The sequence below is a fragment of the Ranitomeya imitator genome, chromosome 7, assembly GCF_032444005.1.
Source record: "Ranitomeya imitator isolate aRanImi1 chromosome 7, aRanImi1.pri, whole genome shotgun sequence".
In the NCBI taxonomy this organism is placed as follows: Eukaryota; Metazoa; Chordata; class Amphibia; order Anura; family Dendrobatidae; genus Ranitomeya; species Ranitomeya imitator.
The window spans coordinates 140,321,124-140,333,929 of record NC_091288.1 but is presented as its reverse complement, the minus strand read 5'-3'; the positions used below and the strand labels follow the sequence as shown (position 1 = coordinate 140,333,929).

The 12,806-nt window shown below is 37.8% G+C and overlaps 1 non-coding gene across 1 annotated transcript; it reads right to left on the bottom strand.

The window, feature by feature from the left end:
- Positions 1-579: 579 nt before the first annotated feature.
- On the bottom strand, positions 580-653 carry TRNAT-UGU (transfer RNA threonine (anticodon UGU)). The gene has a single exon. It is a non-coding gene; the product is annotated as a tRNA-Thr (tRNA).
- Positions 654-12,806: the final 12,153 nt, after the last annotated feature.

Sequence of the window (12,806 nt, the reverse complement as noted above, 5' to 3'; positions counted from 1 at the left end):
CAATGACAAGGCCTTATGTTTTGAAATTCTATAATTGAATGATCCATCTTTTAGCACAGCTTCAATTTGGGACTTGTTTTTCTTCCAAGTTATGACACAGAATAGGCAGATTGAAGGAATGCCACAGCAGGGCCAAAAGGAGGAAAAATTAGGAAAGATTGAAAAGTTGGAATTAAAACCCTGAGGACTGGTTCATTTCTTATGCAGAAGAAATTCTTAAAATCACAATTGCATTATTAGTAGAGACGTAGCCACGGAAAATTTGAGTTATACGTCATTGAAATTCCCATTTCTTAGCTAGGAAGTTTGTTTCTGAGATGATGAAGACAAGGCACTGCTGAGATTTGAACTCAGGGTCTCCTGTTTACAAGACAGGCACTTTAGACAACTAAGCCACAGCGCTACGTACTTACCACATGTATTAAAACCCTGAGCACTGGTTCATTTCTTATGCAGAAGAAACTCTAAATTTCACAATTGCACTATCAGTAGAGACGTAGCCATGGTAAGTTTGAGGTTGTACGTCAATGGAATTCCCATTTTTAAGATAGGAAGTTTGTTTCTGAGATGATGAAAACAAGGCACTGCTGAGATTCGAACTCAGGATCTCCTGTTTACAAGACAGGCGCTTTAACCAACTAAGCCACAGCGCCACAAGCTTTCCTCGTGAAATGCAGGGAACACATAAGAACCAATCGAACATTTCAAGTGGTTAACTTAGCGAAACAACATTGAGTTGAGTTGTATTCCATGCACAGCAAAAACGTGGAACAGGATTTCATTTTCAGTCATGACAATTAAGAAACCAAGTAAATTATGAATAGCATTCATTCAACGACATTGACAATTTGCAGTATGCAATAGATTCTGGTTCAATGACAAGGCCTTATGTTTTGAAATTCTATAATTGAATGATCCATCTTTTAGCACAGCTTCAATTTGGGACTTGTTTTTCTTCCAAGTTATGACACAGAATAGGCAGATTGAAGGAATGCCACAGCAGGGCCAAAAGGAGGAAAAATTAGGAAAGATTGAAAAGTTGGAATTAAAACCCTGAGGACTGGTTCATTTCTTATGCAGAAGACATTTTTAAAATCACAATTGCATTATTAGTAGAGACGTAGCCACGGAAAATTTGAGTTATACGTCATTGAAATTCCCATTTCTTAGCTAGGAAGTTTGTTTCTGAGATGATGAAGACAAGGCACTGCTGAGATTTGAACTCAGGGTCTCCTGTTTACAAGACAGGCACTTTAGACAACTAAGCCACAGCGCTACGTACTTACCACATGTATTAAAACCCTGAGCACTGGTTAATTTCTTATGCAGAAGAAACTCTAAATTTCACAATTGCACTATCAGTAGAGACGTAGCCATGGTAAGTTTGAGGTTGTACGTCAATGGAATTCCCATTTTTAAGATAGGAAGTTTGTTTCTGAGATAATTAAAATCAAGGCACTGCTGAAATTCGAACTCAGGATCTCCTGTTTACAAGACAGGCGCTTTAACCAACTAAGCCACAGCGCCACAAGCTTTCCTCGTGAAATGCAGGGAACACATAAGAACCAATCGAACATTTCAAGTGGTTAACTTAGCGAAACAACATTGAGTTGAGTTGTATTCCATGCACAGCAAAAACGTGGAACAGGATTTCATTTTCAGTCATGACAATTAAGAAACCAAGTAAATTATGAATAGCATTCATTCAACGACATTGACAATTTGCAGTATGCAATAGATTCTGGTTCAATGACAAGGCCTTATGTTTTGAAATTCTATAATTGAATGATCCATCTTTTAGCACAGCTTCAATTTGGGACTTGTTTTTCTTCCAAGTTATGACACAGAATAGGCAGATTGAAGGAATGCCACAGCAGGGCCAAAAGGAGGAAAAATTAGGAAAGATTGAAAAGTTGGAATTAAAACCCTGAGGACTGGTTCATTTCTTATGCAGAAGACATTTTTAAAATCACAATTGCATTATTAGTAGAGACGTAGCCACGGAAAATTTGAGTGATACGTCATTGAAATTCCCATTTCTTAGCTAGGAAGTTTGTTTCTGAGATGATGAAGACAAGGCACTGCTGAGATTTGAACTCAGGGTCTCCTGTTTACAAGACAGGCACTTTAGACAACTAAGCCACAGCGCTACGTACTTACCACATGTATTAAAACCCTGAGCACTGGTTAATTTCTTATGCAGAAGAAACTCTAAATTTCACAATTGCACTATCAGTAGAGACGTAGCCATGGTAAGTTTGAGGTTGTACGTCAATGGAATTCCCATTTTTAAGATAGGAAGTTTGTTTCTGAGATAATTAAAATCAAGGCACTGCTGAAATTCGAACTCAGGATCTCCTGTTTACAAGACAGGCGCTTTAACCAACTAAGCCACAGCGCCACAAGCTTTCCTCGTGAAATGCAGGGAACACATAAGAACCAATCGAACATTTCAAGTGGTTAACTTAGCGAAACAACATTGAGTTGAGTTGTATTCCATGCACAGCAAAAACGTGGAACAGGATTTCATTTTCAGTCATGACAATTAAGAAACCAAGTAAATTATGAATAGCATTCATTCAACGACATTGACAATTTGCAGTATGCAATAGATTCTGGTTCAATGACAAGGCCTTATGTTTTGAAATTCTATAATTGAATGATCCATCTTTTAGCACAGCTTCAATTTGGGACTTGTTTTTCTTCCAAGTTATGACACAGAATAGGCAGATTGAAGGAATGCCACAGCAGGGCCAAAAGGAGGAAAAATTAGGAAAGATTGAAAAGTTGGAATTAAAACCCTGAGGACTGGTTCATTTCTTATGCAGAAGAAATTTTTAAAATCACAATTGCATTATTAGTAGAGACGTAGCCACGGAAAATTTGAGTGATACGTCATTGAAATTCCCATTTCTTAGCTAGGAAGTTTGTTTCTGAGATGATGAAGACAAGGCACTGCTGAGATTTGAACTCAGGGTCTCCTGTTTACAAGACAGGCACTTTAGACAACTAAGCCACAGCGCTACGTACTTACCACATGTATTAAAACCCTGAGAACTGGTTCATTTCTTATGCAGAAGAAACTCTAAATTTCACAATTGCACTATCAGTAGAGACGTAGCCATGGTAAGTTTGAGGTTGTACGTCAATGGAATTCCCATTTTTAAGATAGGAAGTTTGTTTCTGAGATGATGAAAACAAGGCACTACTGAGATTCGAACTCAGGATCTCCTGTTTACAATACAGGCGCTTTAACCAACTAAGCCACAGCACCACAAGCTTTCCATGTGAAATGCAGGGAACACATAAGAATCAATCGACCATTTCAAGTGGTTAACTTAGCGAAACAACATTGAGTTGAGTTGTATTCCATGCACAGCAAAAACGTGGAACAGGATTTCATTTTCAGTCATGACAATTAAGAAACCAAGTAAATTATGAATAGCATTCATTCAACGACATTGACAATTTGCAGTATGCAATAGATTCTGGTTCAATGACAAGGCCTTATGTTTTGAAATTCTATAATTGAATGATCCATCTTTTAGCACAGCTTCAATTTGGGACTTGTTTTTCTTCCAAGTTATGACACAGAATAGGCAGATTGAAGGAATGCCAGAGCAGGGCCAAAAGGAGGAAAAATTAGGAAAGATTGAAAAGTTGGAATTAAAACCCTGAGGACTGGTTCATTTCTTATGCAGAAGAAATTCTTAAAATCACAATTGCATTATTAGTAGAGACGCAGCCAAGGAAAATTTGAGTTATACGTCATTGAAATTCCCATTTCTTAGCTAGGAAGTTTGTTTCTGAGATGATGAAGACAAGGCACTGCTGAGATTTGAACTCAGGGTCTCCTGTTTACAAGACAGGCACTTTAGACAACTAAGCCACAGCGCTACGTACTTACCACATGTATTAAAACCCTGAGCACTGGTTCATTTCTTATGCAGAAGAAACTCTAAATTTCACAATTGCACTATCAGTAGAGACGTAGCCATGGTAAGTTTGAGGTTGTACGTCAATGGAATTCCCATTTTTAAGATAGGAAGTTTGTTTCTGAGATGATGAAAACAAGGCACTGCTGAAATTCGAACTCAGGATCTCCTGTTTACAAGACAGGCGCTTTAACCAACTAAGCCACAGCGCCACAAGCTTTCCTCGTGAAATGCAGGGAACACATAAGAACCAATCGAACATTTCAAGTGGTTAACTTAGCGAAACAACATTGAGTTGAGTTGTATTCCATGCACAGCAAAAACGTGGAACAGGATTTCATTTTCAGTCATGACAATTAAGAAACCAAGTAAATTATGAATAGCATTCATTCAACGACATTGACAATTTGCAGTATGCAATAGATTCTGGTTCAATGACAAGGCCTTATGTTTTGAAATTCTATAATTGAATGATCCATCTTTTAGCACAGCTTCAATTTGGGACTTGTTTTTCTTCCAAGTTATGACACAGAATAGGCAGATTGAAGGAATGCCACAGCAGGGCCAAAAGGAGGAAAAATTAGGAAAGATTGAAAAGTTGGAATTAAAACCCTGAGGACTGGTTCATTTCTTATGCAGAAGACATTTTTAAAATCACAATTGCATTATTAGTAGAGACGTAGCCACGGAAAATTTGAGTTATACGTCATTGAAATTCCCATTTCTTAGCTAGGAAGTTTGTTTCTGAGATGATGAAGACAAGGCACTGCTGAGATTTGAACTCAGGGTCTCCTGTTTACAAGACAGGCACTTTAGACAACTAAGCCACAGCGCTACGTACTTACCACATGTATTAAAACCCTGAGCACTGGTTAATTTCTTATGCAGAAGAAACTCTAAATTTCACAATTGCACTATCAGTAGAGACGTAGCCATGGTAAGTTTGAGGTTGTACGTCAATGGAATTCCCATTTTTAAGATAGGAAGTTTGTTTCTGAGATAATTAAAATCAAGGCACTGCTGAAATTCGAACTCAGGATCTCCTGTTTACAAGACAGGCGCTTTAACCAACTAAGCCACAGCGCCACAAGCTTTCCTCGTGAAATGCAGGGAACACATAAGAACCAATCGAACATTTCAAGTGGTTAACTTAGCGAAACAACATTGAGTTGAGTTGTATTCCATGCACAGCAAAAACGTGGAACAGGATTTCATTTTCAGTCATGACAATTAAGAAACCAAGTAAATTATGAATAGCATTCATTCAACGACATTGACAATTTGCAGTATGCAATAGATTCTGGTTCAATGACAAGGCCTTATGTTTTGAAATTCTATAATTGAATGATCCATCTTTTAGCACAGCTTCAATTTGGGACTTGTTTTTCTTCCAAGTTATGACACAGAATAGGCAGATTGAAGGAATGCCACAGCAGGGCCAAAAGGAGGAAAAATTAGGAAAGATTGAAAAGTTGGAATTAAAACCCTGAGGACTGGTTCATTTCTTATGCAGAAGAAATTTTTAAAATCACAATTGCATTGTTAGTAGAGACGTAGCCACGGAAAATTTGAGTGATACGTCATTGAAATTCCCATTTCTTAGCTAGGAAGTTTGTTTCTGAGATGATGAAGACAAGGCACTGCTGAGATTTGAACTCAGGGTCTCCTGTTTACAAGACAGGCACTTTAGACAACTAAGCCACAGCGCTACGTACTTACCACATGTATTAAAACCCTGAGAACTGGTTCATTTCTTATGCAGAAGAAACTCTAAATTTCACAATTGCACTATCAGTAGAGACGTAGCCATGGTAAGTTTGAGGTTGTACGTCAATGGAATTCCCATTTTTAAGATAGGAAGTTTGTTTCTGAGATGATGAAAACAAGGCACTACTGAGATTCGAACTCAGGATCTCCTGTTTACAATACAGGCGCTTTAACCAACTAAGCCACAGCACCACAAGCTTTCCATGTGAAATGCAGGGAACACATAAGAATCAATCGACCATTTCAAGTGGTTAACTTAGCGAAACAACATTGAGTTGAGTTGTATTCCATGCACAGCAAAAACGTGGAACAGGATTTCATTTTCAGTCATGACAATTAAGAAACCAAGTAAATTATGAATAGCATTCATTCAACGACATTGACAATTTGCAGTATGCAATAGATTCTGGTTCAATGACAAGGCCTTATGTTTTGAAATTCTATAATTGAATGATCCATCTTTTAGCACAGCTTCAATTTGGGACTTGTTTTTCTTCCAAGTTATGACACAGAATAGGCAGATTGAAGGAATGCCAGAGCAGGGCCAAAAGGAGGAAAAATTAGGAAAGATTGAAAAGTTGGAATTAAAACCCTGAGGACTGGTTCATTTCTTATGCAGAAGAAATTCTTAAAATCACAATTGCATTATTAGTAGAGACGCAGCCAAGGAAAATTTGAGTTATACGTCATTGAAATTCCCATTTCTTAGCTAGGAAGTTTGTTTCTGAGATGATGAAGACAAGGCACTGCTGAGATTTGAACTCAGGGTCTCCTGTTTACAAGACAGGCACTTTAGACAACTAAGCCACAGCGCTACGTACTTACCACATGTATTAAAACCCTGAGCACTGGTTCATTTCTTATGCAGAAGAAACTCTAAATTTCACAATTGCACTATCAGTAGAGACGTAGCCATGGTAAGTTTGAGGTTGTACGTCAATGGAATTCCCATTTTTAAGATAGGAAGTTTGTTTCTGAGATGATGAAAACAAGGCACTGCTGAAATTCGAACTCAGGATCTCCTGTTTACAAGACAGGCGCTTTAACCAACTAAGCCACAGCGCCACAAGCTTTCCTCGTGAAATGCAGGGAACACATAAGAACCAATCGAACATTTCAAGTGGTTAACTTAGCGAAACAACATTGAGTTGAGTTGTATTCCATGCACAGCAAAAACGTGGAACAGGATTTCATTTTCAGTCATGACAATTAAGAAACCAAGTAAATTATGAATAGCATTCATTCAACGACATTGACAATTTGCAGTATGCAATAGATTCTGGTTCAATGACAAGGCCTTATGTTTTGAAATTCTATAATTGAATGATCCATCTTTTAGCACAGCTTCAATTTGGGACTTGTTTTTCTTCCAAGTTATGACACAGAATAGGCAGATTGAAGGAATGCCACAGCAGGGCCAAAAGGAGGAAAAATTAGGAAAGATTGAAAAGTTGGAATTAAAACCCTGAGGACTGGTTCATTTCTTATGCAGAAGACATTTTTAAAATCACAATTGCATTATTAGTAGAGACGTAGCCACGGAAAATTTGAGTTATACGTCATTGAAATTCCCATTTCTTAGCTAGGAAGTTTGTTTCTGAGATGATGAAGACAAGGCACTGCTGAGATTTGAACTCAGGGTCTCCTGTTTACAAGACAGGCACTTTAGACAACTAAGCCACAGCGCTACGTACTTACCACATGTATTAAAACCCTGAGCACTGGTTAATTTCTTATGCAGAAGAAACTCTAAATTTCACAATTGCACTATCAGTAGAGACGTAGCCATGGTAAGTTTGAGGTTGTACGTCAATGGAATTCCCATTTTTAAGATAGGAAGTTTGTTTCTGAGATAATTAAAATCAAGGCACTGCTGAAATTCGAACTCAGGATCTCCTGTTTACAAGACAGGCGCTTTAACCAACTAAGCCACAGCGCCACAAGCTTTCCTCGTGAAATGCAGGGAACACATAAGAACCAATCGAACATTTCAAGTGGTTAACTTAGCGAAACAACATTGAGTTGAGTTGTATTCCATGCACAGCAAAAACGTGGAACAGGATTTCATTTTCAGTCATGACAATTAAGAAACCAAGTAAATTATGAATAGCATTCATTCAACGACATTGACAATTTGCAGTATGCAATAGATTCTGGTTCAATGACAAGGCCTTATGTTTTGAAATTCTATAATTGAATGATCCATCTTTTAGCACAGCTTCAATTTGGGACTTGTTTTTCTTCCAAGTTATGACACAGAATAGGCAGATTGAAGGAATGCCACAGCAGGGCCAAAAGGAGGAAAAATTAGGAAAGATTGAAAAGTTGGAATTAAAACCCTGAGGACTGGTTCATTTCTTATGCAGAAGAAATTTTTAAAATCACAATTGCATTATTAGTAGAGACGTAGCCACGGAAAATTTGAGTGATACGTCATTGAAATTCCCATTTCTTAGCTAGGAAGTTTGTTTCTGAGATGATGAAGACAAGGCACTGCTGAGATTTGAACTCAGGGTCTCCTGTTTACAAGACAGGCACTTTAGACAACTAAGCCACAGCGCTACGTACTTACCACATGTATTAAAACCCTGAGAACTGGTTCATTTCTTATGCAGAAGAAACTCTAAATTTCACAATTGCACTATCAGTAGAGACGTAGCCATGGTAAGTTTGAGGTTGTACGTCAATGGAATTCCCATTTTTAAGATAGGAAGTTTGTTTCTGAGATGATGAAAACAAGGCACTACTGAGCTTCGAACTCAGGATCTCCTGTTTACAATACAGGCGCTTTAACCAACTAAGCCACAGCACCACAAGCTTTCCATGTGAAATGCAGGGAACACATAAGAACCAATCGACCATTTCAAGTGGTTAACTTAGCGAAACAACATTGAGTTGAGTTGTATTCCATGCACAGCAAAAACGTGGAACAGGATTTCATTTTCAGTCATGACAATTAAGAAACCAAGTAAATTATGAATAGCATTCATTCAACGACATTGACAATTTGCAGTATGCAATAGATTCTGGTTCAATGACAAGGCCTTATGTTTTGAAATTCTATAATTGAATGATCCATCTTTTAGCACAGCTTCAATTTGGGACTTGTTTTTCTTCCAAGTTATGACACAGAATAGGCAGATTGAAGGAATGCCACAGCAGGGCCAAAAGGAGGAAAAATTAGGAAAGATTGAAAAGTTGGAATTAAAACCCTGAGGACTGGTTCATTTCTTATGCAGAAGAAATTCTTAAAATCACAATTGCATTATTAGTAGAGACGTAGCCACGGAAAATTTGAGTTATACGTCATTGAAATTCCCATTTCTTAGCTAGGAAGTTTGTTTCTGAGATGATGAAGACAAGGCACTGCTGAGATTTGAACTCAGGGTCTCCTGTTTACAAGACAGGCACTTTAGACAACTAAGCCACAGCGCTACGTACTTACCACATGTATTAAAACCCTGAGCACTGGTTAATTTCTTATGCAGAAGAAACTCTAAATTTCACAATTGCACTATCAGTAGAGACGTAGCCATGGTAAGTTTGAGGTTGTACGTCAATGGAATTCCCATTTTTAAGATAGGAAGTTTGTTTCTGAGATAATTAAAATCAAGGCACTGCTGAAATTCGAACTCAGGATCTCCTGTTTACAAGACAGGCGCTTTAACCAACTAAGCCACAGCGCCACAAGCTTTCCTCGTGAAATGCAGGGAACACATAAGAACCAATCGAACATTTCAAGTGGTTAACTTAGCGAAACAACATTGAGTTGAGTTGTATTCCATGCACAGCAAAAACGTGGAACAGGATTTCATTTTCAGTCATGACAATTAAGAAACCAAGTAAATTATGAATAGCATTCATTCAACGACATTGACAATTTGCAGTATGCAATAGATTCTGGTTCAATGACAAGGCCTTATGTTTTGAAATTCTATAATTGAATGATCCATCTTTTAGCACAGCTTCAATTTGGGACTTGTTTTTCTTCCAAGTTATGACACAGAATAGGCAGATTGAAGGAATGCCACAGCAGGGCCAAAAGGAGGAAAAATTAGGAAAGATTGAAAAGTTGGAATTAAAACCCTGAGGACTGGTTCATTTCTTATGCAGAAGAAATTTTTAAAATCACAATTGCATTATTAGTAGAGACGTAGCCACGGAAAATTTGAGTGATACGTCATTGAAATTCCCATTTCTTAGCTAGGAAGTTTGTTTCTGAGATGATGAAGACAAGGCACTGCTGAGATTTGAACTCAGGGTCTCCTGTTTACAAGACAGGCACTTTAGACAACTAAGCCACAGCGCTACGTACTTACCACATGTATTAAAACCCTGAGAACTGGTTCATTTCTTATGCAGAAGAAACTCTAAATTTCACAATTGCACTATCAGTAGAGACGTAGCCATGGTAAGTTTGAGGTTGTACGTCAATGGAATTCCCATTTTTAAGATAGGAAGTTTGTTTCTGAGATGATGAAAACAAGGCACTACTGAGCTTCGAACTCAGGATCTCCTGTTTACAATACAGGCGCTTTAACCAACTAAGCCACAGCACCACAAGCTTTCCATGTGAAATGCAGGGAACACATAAGAACCAATCGACCATTTCAAGTGGTTAACTTAGCGAAACAACATTGAGTTGAGTTGTATTCCATGCACAGCAAAAACGTGGAACAGGATTTCATTTTCAGTCATGACAATTAAGAAACCAAGTAAATTATGAATAGCATTCATTCAACGACATTGACAATTTGCAGTATGCAATAGATTCTGGTTCAATGACAAGGCCTTATGTTTTGAAATTCTATAATTGAATGATCCATCTTTTAGCACAGCTTCAATTTGGGACTTGTTTTTCTTCCAAGTTATGACACAGAATAGGCAGATTGAAGGAATGCCACAGCAGGGCCAAAAGGAGGAAAAATTAGGAAAGATTGAAAAGTTGGAATTAAAACCCTGAGGACTGGTTCATTTCTTATGCAGAAGAAATTCTTAAAATCACAATTGCATTATTAGTAGAGACGTAGCCACGGAAAATTTGAGTTATACGTCATTGAAATTCCCATTTCTTAGCTAGGAAGTTTGTTTCTGAGATGATGAAGACAAGGCACTGCTGAGATTTGAACTCAGGGTCTCCTGTTTACAAGACAGGCACTTTAGACAACTAAGCCACAGCGCTACGTACTTACCACATGTATTAAAACCCTGAGAACTGGTTCATTTCTTATGCAGAAGAAACTCTAAATTTCACAATTGCACTATCAGTAGAGACGTAGCCATGGTAAGTTTGAGGTTGTACGTCAATGGAATTCCCATTTTTAAGATAGGAAGTTTGTTTCTGAGATGATGAAAACAAGGCACTACTGAGCTTCGAACTCAGGATCTCCTGTTTACAATACAGGCGCTTTAACCAACTAAGCCACAGCACCACAAGCTTTCCATGTGAAATGCAGGGAACACATAAGAACCAATCGACCATTTCAAGTGGTTAACTTAGCGAAACAACATTGAGTTGAGTTGTATTCCATGCACAGCAAAAACGTGGAACAGGATTTCATTTTCAGTCATGACAATTAAGAAACCAAGTAAATTATGAATAGCATTCATTCAACGACATTGACAATTTGCAGTATGCAATAGATTCTGGTTCAATGACAAGGCCTTATGTTTTGAAATTCTATAATTGAATGATCCATCTTTTAGCACAGCTTCAATTTGGGACTTGTTTTTCTTCCAAGTTATGACACAGAATAGGCAGATTGAAGGAATGCCACAGCAGGGCCAAAAGGAGGAAAAATTAGGAAAGATTGAAAAGTTGGAATTAAAACCCTGAGGACTGGTTCATTTCTTATGCAGAAGAAATTTTTAAAATCACAATTGCATTATTAGTAGAGACGTAGCCACGGAAAATTTGAGTTATACGTCATTGAAATTCACATTTCTTAGCTAGGAAGTTTGTTTCTGAGATGATGAAGACAAGGCACTGCTGAGATTTGAACTCAGGGTCTCCTGTTTACAAGACAGGCACTTTAGACAACTAAGCCACAGCGCTACGTACTTACCACATGTATTAAAACCCTGAGCACTGGTTCATTTCTTATGCAGAAGAAACTCTAAATTTCACAATTGCACTATCAGTAGAGACGTAGCCATGGTAAGTTTGAGGTTGTACGTCAATGGAATTCCCATTTTTAAGATAGGAAGTTTGTTTCTGAGATGATGAAAACAAGGCACTACTGAGCTTCGAACTCAGGATCTCCTGTTTACAATACAGGCGCTTTAACCAACTAAGCCACAGCACCACAAGCTTTCCATGTGAAATGCAGGGAACACATAAGAACCAATCGACCATTTCAAGTGGTTAACTTAGCGAAACAACATTGAGTTGAGTTGTATTCCATGCACAGCAAAAACGTGGAACAGGATTTCATTTTCAGTCATGACAATTAAGAAACCAAGTAAATTATGAATAGCATTTATTCAACGACATTGACAATTTGCAGTATGCAATAGATTCTGGTTCAATGACAAGGCCTTATGTTTTGAAATTCTATAATTGAATGATCCATCTTTTAGCACAGCTTCAATTTGGGACTTGTTTTTCTTCCAAGTTATGACACAGAATAGGCAGATTGAAGGAATGCCACAGCAGGGCCAAAAGGAGGAAAAATTAGGAAAGATTGAAAAGTTGGAATTAAAACCCTGAGGACTGGTTCATTTCTTATGCAGAAGAAATTTTTAAAATCACAATTGCATTATTAGTAGAGACGTAGCCACGGAAAATTTGAGTTATACGTCATTGAAATTCCCATTTCTTAGCTAGGAAGTTTGTTTCTGAGATGATGAAGACAAGGCACTGCTGAGATTTGAACTCAGGGTCTCCTGTTTACAAGACAGGCACTTTAGACAACTAAGCCACAGCGATACGTACTTACCACATGTATTAAAACCCTGAGCACTGGTTCATTTCTTATGCAGAAGAAACTCTAAATTTCACAATTGCACTATCAGTACAGACGTAGCCATGGTAAGTTTGAGGTTGTACGTCAATGGAATTCCCATTTTTAAGATAGGAAGTTTGTTAAAGAGATGATGAAAACA